The sequence below is a fragment of the Corylus avellana genome, chromosome 6, assembly GCF_965113065.1.
Source record: "Corylus avellana chromosome 6, dhCorAvel1.hap1.2, whole genome shotgun sequence".
NCBI classification, from domain to species: Eukaryota; Viridiplantae; Streptophyta; class Magnoliopsida; order Fagales; family Betulaceae; genus Corylus; species Corylus avellana.
Genome location: NC_142495.1, coordinates 24,058,048 through 24,072,851, shown reverse-complemented (window position 1 = coordinate 24,072,851; position 14,804 = coordinate 24,058,048). Strand labels below are relative to the sequence as shown.

The 14,804-nt window shown below is 36.0% G+C and overlaps 1 pseudogene; it reads left to right on the top strand.

The window, feature by feature from the left end:
* The first annotated feature begins 10,695 nt into the window (after positions 1 to 10,695).
* Positions 10,696 to 11,786, top strand: LOC148585060 (uncharacterized; annotated as a pseudogene).
* Positions 11,787 to 14,804: the final 3,018 nt, after the last annotated feature.

The following is a 14,804-nucleotide window of genomic DNA, read 5'->3' as shown; positions in this document are numbered from 1 at the left end:
CATCCTAACCAAGTTTGTCAAGAAGCGAGACACTATTGAAAAATTTAGGAGAGTTACTTTAAAAGATGAGAGTGTAAGGAGTATTACACAAGAAGATGTAACGTCATTATGGAAGAAGCCTCCTACAGGTACAGTTAAGCTTAATTGGGATGTGGCTGTGGTTCAAGGATGCATAGGAATTTGTATTATTGCACGGGATCACGAAGGATTAGTCCTAGCCGCCCGTAGTACCACAATGAATATATTGGTTGAATCCAAAGGAGGATACACAGGGCGGGCGCCCTGGTGAATTTTTTTATTTTTTATTTTCTATTTTATTATTATTATTATTATTATTATTATTTTTAATTTCAAGCAATTTTAAGTCCAATTTTTTCACCCTTAATGCTTTAGCCGCTACAAAATATACCCCAACCTCATTATTATTTTTTTTTTATTTTTTTTTCCTTTATGTCAATTTTATTTTTTTAATTTTATTTTAAAAAATGAAGAAAATAAACTTAATTGCTTCACCCTGCACAAGAAGAAGCTGCAATTTGAGAATTGAGAGCATTGTGAAAATTGAAAGGAAATTGAAAAGTCATTTTAGAAAAGTAAACAAAAAAAATTAAATCTCACCCTAACCCTCTGTAACCCAAACGGCCAGATCTAGGATTAGGAAAAACAAAAGAGAGCTTAGCCTTAAAGGGACTAACCATGGCATATCAGAAATACCCTCAGAAATACCCACCAGGAGTCCACTCCTAAATTCGATTTTCGCTTGCCCCCGTACATCCGCTGCTGTGCCGCTGCCCAAAGGGACTGAGATTCTGAGCTTTTCGCTGGGCGTGAGCAGAGTGACGCTGTGACGGTGAGTCTTTTTCTTCCCCACCGCAACTCTGTTTCAGAGCTTCATTTATCTTCAGTTTTTTTTTTTTTTTTTTTTTTTTTTTTTTTTTTTTTAATTTATTATTATTATTATTATTTTTTATAGCTTAGTGTAATCGAAGCAAGACTAGACTATATATATAAAATTGTTGCTTTATGAGCCATGAGTTATTAAAATTTTAATTCTCTTATTCTGCTTAAAATAATATTGGTATTTATTTTTTTTATATATATACTTTTGGGATGTTGTCAAAGCATTAATGAGTTTTAGTAGATTATTGTCAATCTTAAGTAAGTTATTTGTTATTGTTTGATACTTGCAAATAATTTAGTTTTTTACATTGAGGGAAAATTTTTCGAAAGCTTCAATTCAGATTTGATACTTGATAATTTTGTTTTTTTATTATTTTTTTTTTGGTACTAGTGCCTACATATTAACTGATATATTAATTTAGCATATATTTATAAAGTTTCATAAATATGCTTTTTGTGGTACACATATTATGTTATACTTTATATTTTGATTGCATTTATCATATTATAATAAAAATATAATATATAAAGCGAACAAAAAAAAAAATTATTATTTTATTTCCGCCACTATTAAAATAAATTTTTGGATCCCCCACTGGTTGAAGGAACCTTGTACATGCTGCTCTAGTTGGAGTGTCTTGAGTTGATGATTATTGGCATCACTGGCGAGATGTATTTGTTGGATGTCTTCTAGGTTTGTTTGCAGTCAGCGTGGCGTTGTGTGGGGACGGAGGAGCGAAGACATGGGGAGGTGTTCTTGAGAGAGTTATCTTGTGTTTTCATTGTTGAGTATAACTTCTATGCGGTCATTGCATAAATGAAGGATTTTCTGCCCACCAATGAGAGAATGACACCTAAGCTTAAACACAAAAATTGCACAAGAATTGGCTACAACGAAAACACAGGATTATGAGCTGAGAGAGAGAAAGAAGAGAGACCCACGCCCAAATCATCCTCCTCGCCGGTGAGAGCGCGAAAGGAGAAAGGCCAGACCAGACCCACGTCTGGGTCTGCTGACCATGCGGGTCACGGCCTGAGACTCGCCGTGGGTCACCAGACCCACGTGTGTCACAGTCGTGGGTCACGAACTTGGCAGAAAAGGGCAAACTCTCTCTTTCGTCTTCTTCGATCTCCTTGCTCAAGCCTAAAATAATGGAGAAACCTGCAACTGGTATTTCTCATCCACCTTCAGGGTGCCGGCAGGCTGGGGGTGGCAGCACAATCTGAGATGGGTGGCGTCGGTGCGATAAAAAGTTGCTGTGAAGAAGCAAGTTACACCTATGTATTTTGAAAAAATACATAGGTGGATCAATAGGTGTATTTTCACAACGACTTTCCCTATAGTGAAAAAAACTGTGGTGTTGGGTTTTTCTCAGAACTTACCTAGGTGGATCAATGGGTTTTTCTCAGTCCCTCAGCAGGAGCAGCAATGGTTTTTCTGGGCGATGGCTGGGCAATGAGGAAACTCTTTGACGTGTGTGAAGTTTGGTTGTTAGGAAGAAATAATCAGGTGTGTCCATGAGTTTTCTTGTTTTTGTTCCAAGCTGAGTTATCAAGGTTTTAGTGGTGGCACAAAAGTGGTGTTTTGTGCAATGACCGCATAGAAGATACTCTCTTTCATTGATACTTGTTTTAGAGGTGTTGTTGTTCGGTCGTGGCAAAATTGACGGGGTTTTTGCCACCAATAAGAAGTTGCCACCTAACCCAATCCTATCAAACTTAAGTTTACAAAATAAAAACTACACATGATTATTAATCTTTAAAAAACAAAAAAAAAAAATTTTGAAGTCCCAAAGTCAAGCTAGGGGAAGCAACCACACTAGAGGGGAGCCAGCGCGGCCACCCCAAGGCCTAGGGGTGGCTCATCGCCCACCCCTAGTAGCCATGGGGTGGTTGCGCGAGCCGCCCCCTGTGGTGACAGGGGTGGCTGCGAGCCACCCCAGACAGATCTGGGGTGGCTTGCGACCACCCCAGCCACCACCAGGGGTGGGGCGAGCCCACCCCAGAGATTAGGGGTGGCCCGCGAGCCACCCCAGATAGATCTGGGGTGGCTCGTGGCCACCACAGCCGCCCCTAGGCCTTGGGGTGGCCGTGCGCCACCACAGAGGGAGGAGAGGTGGCTCCGCGCGTCGGCCAGAGGTGGCGTGCGTCAAGCCGCCCCCACCTCCCTCTAGGTGGCTCCTCTTCCATTTTGGTGGCTGCACATTTTTCTTAATATTTTGTTCATTAAACTTGGTATCATCAAGTGTTTTGGTTTTATTTTCTTATCATGTTCCATGCTTAGGTGTCACATTTTCATTGGTGGGCAACAAGTGGGAGTTTTTTGCCCTGACCGAACTGAAGTTATCTCTACTTGTTTGGGTGTTCCAAACTTATGTGGCTCACTATAATTGAAGGGCACAAAAAACATGGTTTATGGTACAACCATATAGAAGTCGTTCGCTTTCAAATGTAGTAGAGAGACATATATAGCATGTGTTTTTACGTTAATCAATGGGTGCAAAGTAATTGATCATTTTGAATGAATTAATTGTTTTGTGAATGAATAATTGATTCATTTTGTTGGACACTTTTGATTCATTTGTGGACAAAGTTTTCCTCCAAACTAGGTTTGAGGAATTTCCTTCAATCTAATCTATAAAAGTGACACGTGTCCTATGAACATGTGAGATGTACATGTTTTTTTAATAGCAGAGACAAAGTTTGAATAAATTTTATAAAAAACTCATGTGAATCTCATATCTTATTAAGAAAAGGGACACATGTCACTTTTATAGACTAGGTTGAAGGAAATTATTCCAACCCAATTTGGAGGAAAACTCTGTCATTCATTTGTTGCCTTTTTTCTTTTTGTTAAATTTATTATTATTATTATTGTTATTATTGTTATTATTATTATTATTATTATTATTATTATTTTTCTGTTTACCAAAAATTCATTCATTCATCATACCGAGAGATGCTACAATACCCGGCCATTTCAAAATTGGACAAATTAGTCACCTTTAGAGGTGTTTTGATTAAAAACCTTTTAGGGCCACTAATGGCAGTTTTAAATTACTTTTATGTACTAGTGCCGACATGTTATGTTGCTAATATATTATTTTTAGCACATATTTATGAAATTTTATAGATATACTTTTGCGATATACATATTGTGTGATAAATTACTCTATTTGTATTTTAAATTGTGTTTAGCATAGTTTTAGTTCAACCCCTCAGATCATGATTATCTTGGCTTTGTTGTATTTATTCCTTTTGTGTGGATTAATATACTTATTTGTTTAGTTTTAGGCCAATAATAGGATGGACCAAATTTTGTGGACACATGAGAAAACCCTTTACTTTCACTCTATATATTAGTGAAGTTGACCCATTAGACTTTATTAGGTCATTATGTGAAAATTATGGTTGAGAGTAATAGTCTCTCTACGCATAAAATACAGTTTTTTTTTTTATATGTTTGGGCATCTATAAGAGATTTATCAAGTAGATATTGAAAGCTTGTCCTGAGAACTAGAACAAAAACAAAAGACAGACCGAAAAACCAGTACCATTACTCTTAAGGATTCGTATAAAACGACTAAACCTTCACCCCATAAATTTCGATTCAAATCAAATCTAAGAAAACGACAAACAAACTAAAAAACGAAACACAAATAAATAGAAAAATACATTATAAAATAAAACAAGAATAGAACACAAAACAAAAAAACCGATGGACGGCAGGGCAGGAGCTAGGGAGGCACGTGTCATGCTGGGTATGACATAGGAAAATAGATCTATCTTCGAAAGATTTTGAGCTAAAAAGCTTGACAGATTCAGCGAAAGACACAATAGAGATGGTGGAAAACGAGTGTTGACTGTGGTGAGGGGTTTGATATATGGGATCTGGCCTAAAAAGATGCTGATAGAATGACCTCCAAAGAGGGGCTCCAAAGAGGCGGGTAGAAAGACCTCACAAGAGCCAAGAATGGCAGGGACTGAAGGTAGAAAGGAGTAGAAGGAGGGGTGGGGGGCGGAGGCTCCCTGCTCTCGTGGAGTCTCAGATCTCACTCCGCTCTTTGGCGACTACAGAGAACAGACCCTAGAGCAATATGTTAACATATTAGAATATATAATATAGTGAGGTATTTACCTTATAGGATAATTATCTTTTAGAATATATTAGAACATATGATATGCTATGATATTTTATCTTTTTGAAGATTGATTGTAATTAGATTATTACCATACTCATCTCCACCTCTAAGGTTGTAATATTTTCTATTTAAGTATGATGAAATAATGAAACAGTACACATAAAATTATCTTTAAACATTTCAAAATATATTCATATGTGTAATTAGAATAGTTGGGCTCAACAAAATATATTTAACATGCTTTTGTAAAATAATGTCGCGTCAATAAGTTTGAACTTACCTTTTGAGCTTAAAGTTCCTTATACGTAGTCTCCTTTGTTTGTATACTTTTTGCATTAATATTGTACTTTTCACATTAGCCTGCATTTATTTTCTTTTATTCCTAAGCCTCATTTTAAATCCTAGGATCCTTAAAATACCTCGAGAAACATTCTTTTCATGCTTTGCCTTAATTCTAAAAATTTGGACAGCATAATGACATGTTTACAATATCTTGGCATCAATTGGGTAGCATAATGACATATCTAAACATCATAATACTATTTGGGCATCATAACTACTATATAGTATTTTTTTGTATTTTCATCCGGGCATTACTACAGCATTAGTGTAATATTTAATAAAAATCTATAGCATTACTTGGGCATCACAACGGCACTATTGTAAAATGCATAATAAAATTTAGGCAGCACAACAACGCATTTGTAATATTTTAAAGGATGATTGAATATAATATCATTCCCTAAGATATTCAATCACACCTTTCTCGAGCAAGTTATACATTATAACGACATAAATTAAATTCTAATAACTATAATTGACATAAACCAAGGATAAAAGAATTATATAAGCATTCCACTTGAAGAAGCTCCAAAGCTTTTAAGTTCTAAAGCTTATAAATATTATAAGTGTTTGTCATTTGAAATCTCAGACAGAGAGTGAGAGAGAGAGAGGGAGGGAGAGCAATGCTGTGATTTGAAAAACACAAGCATCGCACGGCCTATTTATAGGCAAGGTTTGAGGACGAGGTCGAAAATAATCCTAAAGGTTGATTGGTGAAAGACAAGAATTAGACTGCCGTTTTCTCATTGTCAGCGCCGAACAGCAACTCAAGCAGTGGAAATTCTTTTTCATAACTATTTGGGGAAACTTCACTAAGCCCCCCTGAATTTTCAGCTGATTTGACAAACACCTCATGAATTTCCAAAACTCTCACTTAGGCCCCCTGTACTTTGGTTTTCTCTCATCTAACACCCTTCCGTCCATATGAATCGTCAAATCCTAACGGACGCCCACTCACGTGATTTTCACTTGCTCTTTTTCAGCCGGCTTACCCATTTTTCCCTCATTATTATTAACAGAAATTCCCAACCTACCCTCATTCGAAAAGTGGGAAAAATTAAAACCTAATTCTGCAAATTATCGAGCCGAAATTCCCAAACACTTCTAGAAGGGTCTCTGCTCGTGCGAACTTTCGTCTTCGTCGTCAGTGAACCATTTTGGCTGGAGTTTAGATATCGATTTGCAATGGTTTAGTCAGAAATCCCATCTAAATCACTTGGGATCCACAATAATCAAGTAAGTTTCGTTATCCCTAAAATATACATTTAGGGTTTGTATTAGAAATTCTCTGAGATTTGTGTTTGACCAACAATTTGTATCGGATGTTTGGGGGGTTTTGCATGCAATGCCTTTGGAATGGATTTTGTGGAGTTTTTAGTTTAGGGTATTATTTATTTGAAGTGGGTCATACGGTCGTCGTTTTTGAAATTTGTTTAGGGTGTTTGTCAGACAATGCGTTAAAAATTGTCATATGTTTATGGTTTAGGATCGTTTGCTTTGTTGAAAGTTGTTGTTCTTTTGTCTGATCTAGATGTGGTCCCCTAGGTTCGACTTGTGTTGGACACATGAGTAGCACCATGAGTTTTATACTATGAATAAAGTGGTCAAGTGATCCCTTCCATTACCTGTAAGGGAATGAAGTGATCATGCTTTATCATAGAATTTTTAATTGCTGACCTTATAAGGGACAACTGTGCTTCGTGTATTGGCAGAGAGTTTCAGTTGCGGTGGAGTTGTTGCTTTTGGTTTAGGGGTAATGTAGTCATTTGGGTATAGGAAAAAACGAGACCACACTGCTTACATTTGGTTTTGAAATTACAACTTAAACCTTGTGGTTTGTTCGTGGGCTGCTATGACTACAGGGGTAAGATGGATAATTTTTCTTAAAGGGACAATTATATTAAAAGTTGTGTTTGTGATATGAATTAGGATAAAATATATGCTTTAGGGTTGTTTTTACTTTGCTGAAATTGTGGGTTGGGTAGTTGTTTTTACTTTGCTGAAATTATGGGTTGGTTAATTGTTTTTACGTTGGTTAAATTTTTACCTTGATGAATTTTACAACAAAGATTGATTACTTTTAAAAAATTTCTGTTTAGTTTGATGAACTGGTGTGTTGTATTGTTTTTACTTTGGTTAAATTTTTACCTTGATGAATTTTACAACAATGATTGATTACTTTAAAAAATTTCTACTTAATTTATTGCAAATGTCTAACTTTGTGTGCATTAATAAACCCTAAATATATGCTGTGATGAGTTAGGGTTGGGTAATGGATGTTACTTTGCTAAACTGGTGTGCTGTATTGTTTTTACTTTGGTTAAATTTTTACCTTGATGAATTTTACAACAATGATTGATTACTTAAAAAAATTTCTGTTTAGTTTGCTAAACTAGTGTGTTGTATTGTTTTTACTTTGGTTAAATTTTTATTTTGATAAATTTTACAACAATGATTGATTACTTAAAAAAATTTATGCTTAGTTTATTGCAAATGTCTAACTTTGTGTGCATTAATGAACCCTAAATATATGTTGTGATCAGTTAGGGTTGGGTAATGGATGTTACTTCGTTGAACTGATGTGCTGCATTGTTTTTACTTTGGTTAAATTTTTACTTTGATGAATTTTACAACAATGACTAATTACTTTTTAAAAAATTTCTGTTTAGTTTGCTGAACTGGTGTGTTGTATTGTTTTTACTTTGGTTAAACTTTTACTTTGATGAATTTTACAACAATGATTGATTACTTTAAAAACTTTCTGCTTAGTTTATTGCAAATGTCTAACTTTGTGTGCATTAATAAACCCTAAATATATGTTGTGATGAGTTAGAGTTGGGTAATGGATGTTACTTTGCTGAACTGGTGTGCTGCATTGTTTTTACTTTGGTTAAATTTTTACTTTGATGAATTTTACAACAATGACTGATTACTTTAAAAAAATTTATGTTTAGTTTGCTGAACTGGTGTGTTGTATTGTTTTTACTTTGGTTTAATTTTTACTTTGATGAATTTTACAACAATGATTGATTATTTTAAAAAATTTCTGCATAGTTTATTGCAAATGTCTAACTTTGTGTGCATTAATAAACCCTAAATATATGCTGTGATGAGTTAGGGTTGGGTAATGGATGTTACTTTGCTACACTGGTGTGCTGTATTGTTTTTACTTTGGTTAAATTTTTACTTTGATGAATTTTACAACAATGATTGATTACTTTAAAAGAATTTATGTTTAGTTTGCTGAACTGGTGTGTTGTATTGTTTTTACTTTGGTTAAATTTTTACCTTGATAAATTTTACAACAATGATTGATTACTTTTAAAAAATTTATGTTTATATTAATAAACCCTCAATATATGATGTGATGAGTTAGGGATGGGTAATGGATGTTACTTTGCTTAAATGGTGTGTTGTATTGTTTTTACTTTGGTTAAGTTTTTACTTTGGTGAAATTGTATTCATTTTTGTGATTGGAATTGCTTGGGGTATAATATTAAACAACCTTTTAATGTAATGAAAGTGGCAGGATACGCGATGGGTACACATTCTATCATGTTTGAGGTGCACTATGGGGGTGTTTTTAACAAGCAATGTAGGATTAATTATGTTGGGGGTAATATTAGTAATTACCCAGACCCATATGATGGATCCAAGTTGAAATTTTCTGACATAGAAGATGTGTGTAGTACATATGGCTACAGGTCTGGGGACCTTGTTTATTACAGTTTACCAGGATTGCCTTTAAACCAAGGCTTAAGACTTATGTCATCTGACTACAATGTGAATGAAATGGTGGCAAAACATTTAGATCATAATCTGGTAGTGTTGTATATAGTAAGTTATGGTGTAGCGGAAAATGTAGTTGATGAAGAGGAAGATGAGGATTCAGAGAATGAGAGGGCAGCTGATTTTAGGAAGGATGCCTTCTGGGATTCATTGCTTAGTGATGATACAGATTGTGTTGATTCTGAGGATGATGCTACTCATCCTAGTGGGGACATTGATGAGGGGGTTGGAAAGTCTGAAGAGGTTGTTGAAGAGGCAGATGTAGATGGGGATGTTGGGGATGCTGGTAAGGGTGATGCTGGTGAGGGTGGGGCTGTGGAGGGTGGGGAAGAAAGTGATGGTAGTGTAGAGAAATGTGATAGTGATCAGTTAGAATCACCCTCTTCTAGTGGTGATGATAGTACAGCTCACAGAATCCGTAGGGATGTAACCACAAGAGTCCCTTTTGATCCTACTGATATGGATAATCCGACATTGGTTGTAAGGAATACATTTCACGATGCAGCTGAATTTAGAAAAGCCATGAGACAGTACAATATTATGAGAGAGAAGAATTTGAAATTCAAGAAAAATGAAAAGAAGATGATTGTGATTGTTTGCAAAGATACAAAGTGCAGGTATATGGTATATGGGAGGCAGTTGAAGAATGAGAAGACATTTCTTTTAGTATCCCTTTGGCCCAAACACAGCTGTTCTAGGAAGTACCAAAATCATATGGTCACTTCAAGTTGGATTGTTGAGTGGTGCATGGATTCTTTTAGGGAGCAGCCAAACATGCCTATAGATATGTTGCAAAAAAAGATGAAAGCCAGATATAATGTGGATGTTCATGTCAGTTCTCTGTATAGGGCAAGAAAAAAAAGCAAGAGAATCAATCTATGGAAAACTGGATGATCAGTACCATCGGTTGTGGGATTATTGCTCCATGGTTAGGAGCACTAATGTAGGTAGCTGTTTGATTTTGATGCATGAGAGACCAATGCCTCAGGTGCCATGCAGATTTCAGAGGCTTTACATTTCGTTGGCAGCCATGAAGAATGGTTTTCTGGAAGGGTGTAGGCCTATTGTGGGTTTTGATGCATGTTTTCTAAAGGGAATGTATAAGGGGCAGTTGATGTCTGCTGTGGACAGTGATGCCAACAACATGTACCCTATTGCAATGGCTGTCGTAGAGGCTGAGACAAAAGATAGTTGTACATGGTTTCTTGAGACACTTGTTGCAGATCTTGGCCCTACTTCACATGGGTTGACTTTCATTTCGGATCGACAGAAGGTAAAATACTTGTATTTATTTGTTATTCATATCAATTTGGTATTTATTGTAATGCAACTAATTATTTTTTCAACTATTGTGCAGGACCTCATTCCAAGCCCAGAACAAGTATGTCCGTAGTCTGAGCATCGTACATGAGTTAGGCACTTGTACACTAATTTCAGAAGCACTGGTCATTGGGGGGTGCTATTGAAAGATCTTCTTTGGTGAGCTGCCGCATCGTACACAAAGATTGAGTTCTACGGAGTAATGGATGAGCTGAAGATGGTTAGTAAGGATGCCCATGCCTACCTAGAGAAGATAGATCCTAACACTTGGTGTAGGGGATGGTTCAATACACATTGTAAGTCCAGCCTCTTACACAACAATACTTGTGAGAGTTTCAATTCATGGATCAAAAAATTCCGTGACCAGACAATCTTAAGCATGTTGGATGGGATTAGATGTAAGTTGATGAGAAGGTATGTGAGGAAGAAGGAGTTGATCAGTTCAATGGAGGAGGCCTTAGGGCCAAAGATTAGGAAGAAGCTAGAAAAAGAAGAGGATGAAGCTAGTAACTGTTGGTGTACATATGCCGGTCAGGGTATGTTTGAGATTGAGTGCCTTGGGAGAAAATTTGTTTTACATATGGAAGCTAGTACTTGTGGCTGTAGGAAATGGGATGTGACTGGTATCCCATGTACGCATGCAATTTCTGCCATTTTACACCGAGGTGGGGAACCAACTGATTATTTGAGTGAATATTATGGCAAGGAAAAGTACCTCAAGGCTTATGACTACGTTGCCTATCCTGTGCCAAGTGAAGAGCAATGGGTTAGAAACAACCAACCAAAGATTGAGCCACCTAAGGCGAGGGCACCTCCTGGCAGACCTAAGAAAGTAAGAGAAATGGCTATTGATGAACCAAGAAATCCTAATACAATTAGGAAGGGGGGAACAAAAATCAATGTGGGTACTGCATGAAGTTTGGCCACAACTAGAGGTCATGCGTTGCTAGGCAAAGACAAGATGAAAGAAGGGCACGTGTCAAAAAATACTACAGAGATAATGCATCAACTGACTGGAATTTGGACATGGTATCCACTCAAGTTATTTCACAATTCCTGATTATTGTTTAATTGACTAGATTGGTTTACATATTTCATTGTTTATTTATTTCTTCATTTCTCCTGTCTTTGTAGTTGGATGGATCTTCAACTGCCACTACAACCACCGGCAGGAAAAGGGGAAGAGTGAACACAACATCAGGTTCACAAAAGGCAGGAGGATCACAATCTGGTTGTTGTTCAACAACCACAACTCAAACACCTTCACAACCGGCATCAGAGCATGTCTCATAGCCTACATTTAGGCCAGCCTCAGAGATTGCATCACCTTACAACTCCTGGCAGCCAACATTTAGGCCAGCATAAGAGATTGCATCACCTCAAGTCTCACAGCCTGCATCCCATCCTGCAGCATAGGCTGCATTTAGGCCATGTTCAGAGATTGCATCACAGCCTATGGGAGTAGCAACTTCTGCAGCACATTCTGCCGGAAATGCACCTGCTGTCACCCAACCAGCCAAAACAGAAACACCTTATGCCTACAAACAAAATGTGAGTAATTCTTCATATCCATGTAATTAAGAGGGAGAAAAAAATATAGAGGCTTAATTGTATACCTAACTTGCAGGCATCTGCCATTTTTGGAAGCAAAAATAAAAGAACCCTAGGATTGGCAACAAGGACGAGAGCAGGTGGTAGGCTAAGGGAACCTGTCAACAGGCAGAAGCTTGTTATTGATCTGTCTGGCAGCCCTACTGGGCCACCACCAATTCCAGGGGGTGGACCATTATGCTCTTGGGGTCCTCCCAGAGTTGGCGGTATGACATTTAGAACAGCCCCGCATGATTTCGATATACAAAAGTGCTAAGGGACAGCTGTTAACCATCCACCAGGTTTTGATGAACATGTTCGAAGAATGGACAAAGGGAAGAAGAAAATGCATGGACGATGACTGTTTTGTGTGAACTAACTTTTTTTTTTTTTTTTTTTTGTGTGTTTGGGGTGGTATTTAAGCATTGTAAACCCTAAACTTTATTAGAACTTGTAGCTGTTTGAGGTATTTTGTAAACATTGTAATGGTTGACCTCTTTGGACATGTTGCTATTTGGTGTCAACTTTATTTTGTGTTTGACCACTCATGGCCTATAACTGTTTGGGCTATTTTTGTAAACAATGTATTTGATGAATTCTAAATGGTTGTCATGTAGCTGTTGTAACTGTTTGGGCAATTTTTGTAAACAATGTAATTGATGAATTCTACATGGTTGTCATGTAGCTGTTGTAATTGTTTGGGATATTTTTGTAAATAATGTAATGAATGAATTATAGATGGTTGTCATGTACCTTTTGGGTGTCAACTTTATTTTGTGTTTGACCACTTACAGCTTGTAAGTATTTGGGGTATTGTGTAAACATTGTAATGGATAAATTGTAGATGATGATCATGTATGTTTTGGCAACATTGATGTAACTTTTAGGGGAAAATGCAGTTTACCCCCTAAAGTTTTGGGAGTTTTTCAATTTTAACTCAAAAATTCAAAAATTGGCAATCTACCCCCCTGAAATTTCAAAAATTGACAATTTAAACCCTCCGTTTAATTTTTTCGTCTAAATTGACGGAAATTTATGAAATTACATCATTACCCTCAGGCTTTTTTCAAAAAAATTTCCGTCCAATTTAAAGGAAATTAGTAATAGAATGTTTAAATTGCCAATTTTTGAAACTTTAGGGGGTAGATTGCCAATTTTTGAACTTTGGGGTTAAAATTGAAAAACCCCTGAAACTTTAGGCGGGTAAACTGCATTTTCCCCTAACTTTTAATACTTTTGGATTTGGATTGAGGTATAATTTCTTAAGTACTTGTGACTATCTATATATAGTGTTTGCTATGATTTTGATAGTTGGATTAATTTAGAAGTGATTATGTTGTGCAAATTTATTTAACTCGCTAGTGCACGAATCAATTGTAGTTTAATGGATTGCAAGTGCGAGGTCGATCCCACAGAGAATTGTATTTTTGAAAGAGCAATTTATATCTAAACTAATTAAATCCTAATCTAGTTCCAAAAGGGTTTTGATTTTTGAGTTTTGAAAATTAAAGGATAAACATAAACTAAATAAAATAAGTAAATCTAAGGATAAAGGTACTAAAGTTTGGGAATTCACACTCACCAAATCATAACAACATACTTTATGTTCATCAATATTAATCCAAAGTTCTCACAAATTAAATTATAGATATGTTTTACTATACTTCAAAGAATTAATCAAAACCATCCCATGTATCCATTCATTGACCAAATCACAAAAGGAATCCAAATTAAATTGAAACACCAGATGTATCCGTAGAACAAATCACAAGGGATATCCAATTTTTATGAGTTAAAAGCCAAGCAATCAATCATATGAAATTATCTCAAATCATCAAATGTATCCTTGAATTACAAGAGATATCCAAGAATCACTCCATACAATTGATTAAAAGTAAAACAATTGAAATAAAAAACCTAATAAAATCAGAATAATAAAAACTTACATAAAGGTGATGTTGTTCTTCATCGGTGAGGCTTCATCCCCAACCTTAGTTGGGAATTTAGCTCCACATAAAAAATAAAATCTAAACCTAAACCTAAACCTAAAGAAAAACTAAACAAAAGAATTTTGCTCTCTAGGATTGTGTATCTTTTCTTGAATGCAAAGGAGTCTATTTATAGGCTTAGAAAAGTCCTAGCAGCCCAAGTAAACCTAGATAATTCGGAGGTCTGTCTCCCAGTCAAAATAGAAGTCTGAAATCGGAATAGGATTCGTCCAGATTTGTGTCCTTTAATTGCGGGGCGATTTTGACATAGTAACTGTACGAATTAGGAAAATCATATTTCAGAACGAATTGTAGTATTTTAAGTTAGCTTTCCAATGCCGTTTGAATCAATTCAATCCGATATTTGAGCGGAGACTTATGGTCAAAATACTAAGATATGTGCAGAATCTGAATTTGAATCCGATTCGAAATCTTATCCAATCTGAACTTTAATCTGATTTAACCTTTTCTTGGATTTGGTTAGACTTAACCACATCATCTAGGTCTTCTCAAAGTATGCTTTCTTCCAAACTTCGCATTTTTCCCTTTAAAACTGTAGTTTTTCTTCAATGACCTACAAAATACTAAAAACACAAAACTAACACAAAATATTAAATAACGACACAGCTAAAAGATTAACTAATGTAAATAAAGGGGTCCAAATATGCAATATTTGGCACTTATCAGATTATACATTTAGTGTTCTTGTGGTATTAATTAGGTTAAATTGGGT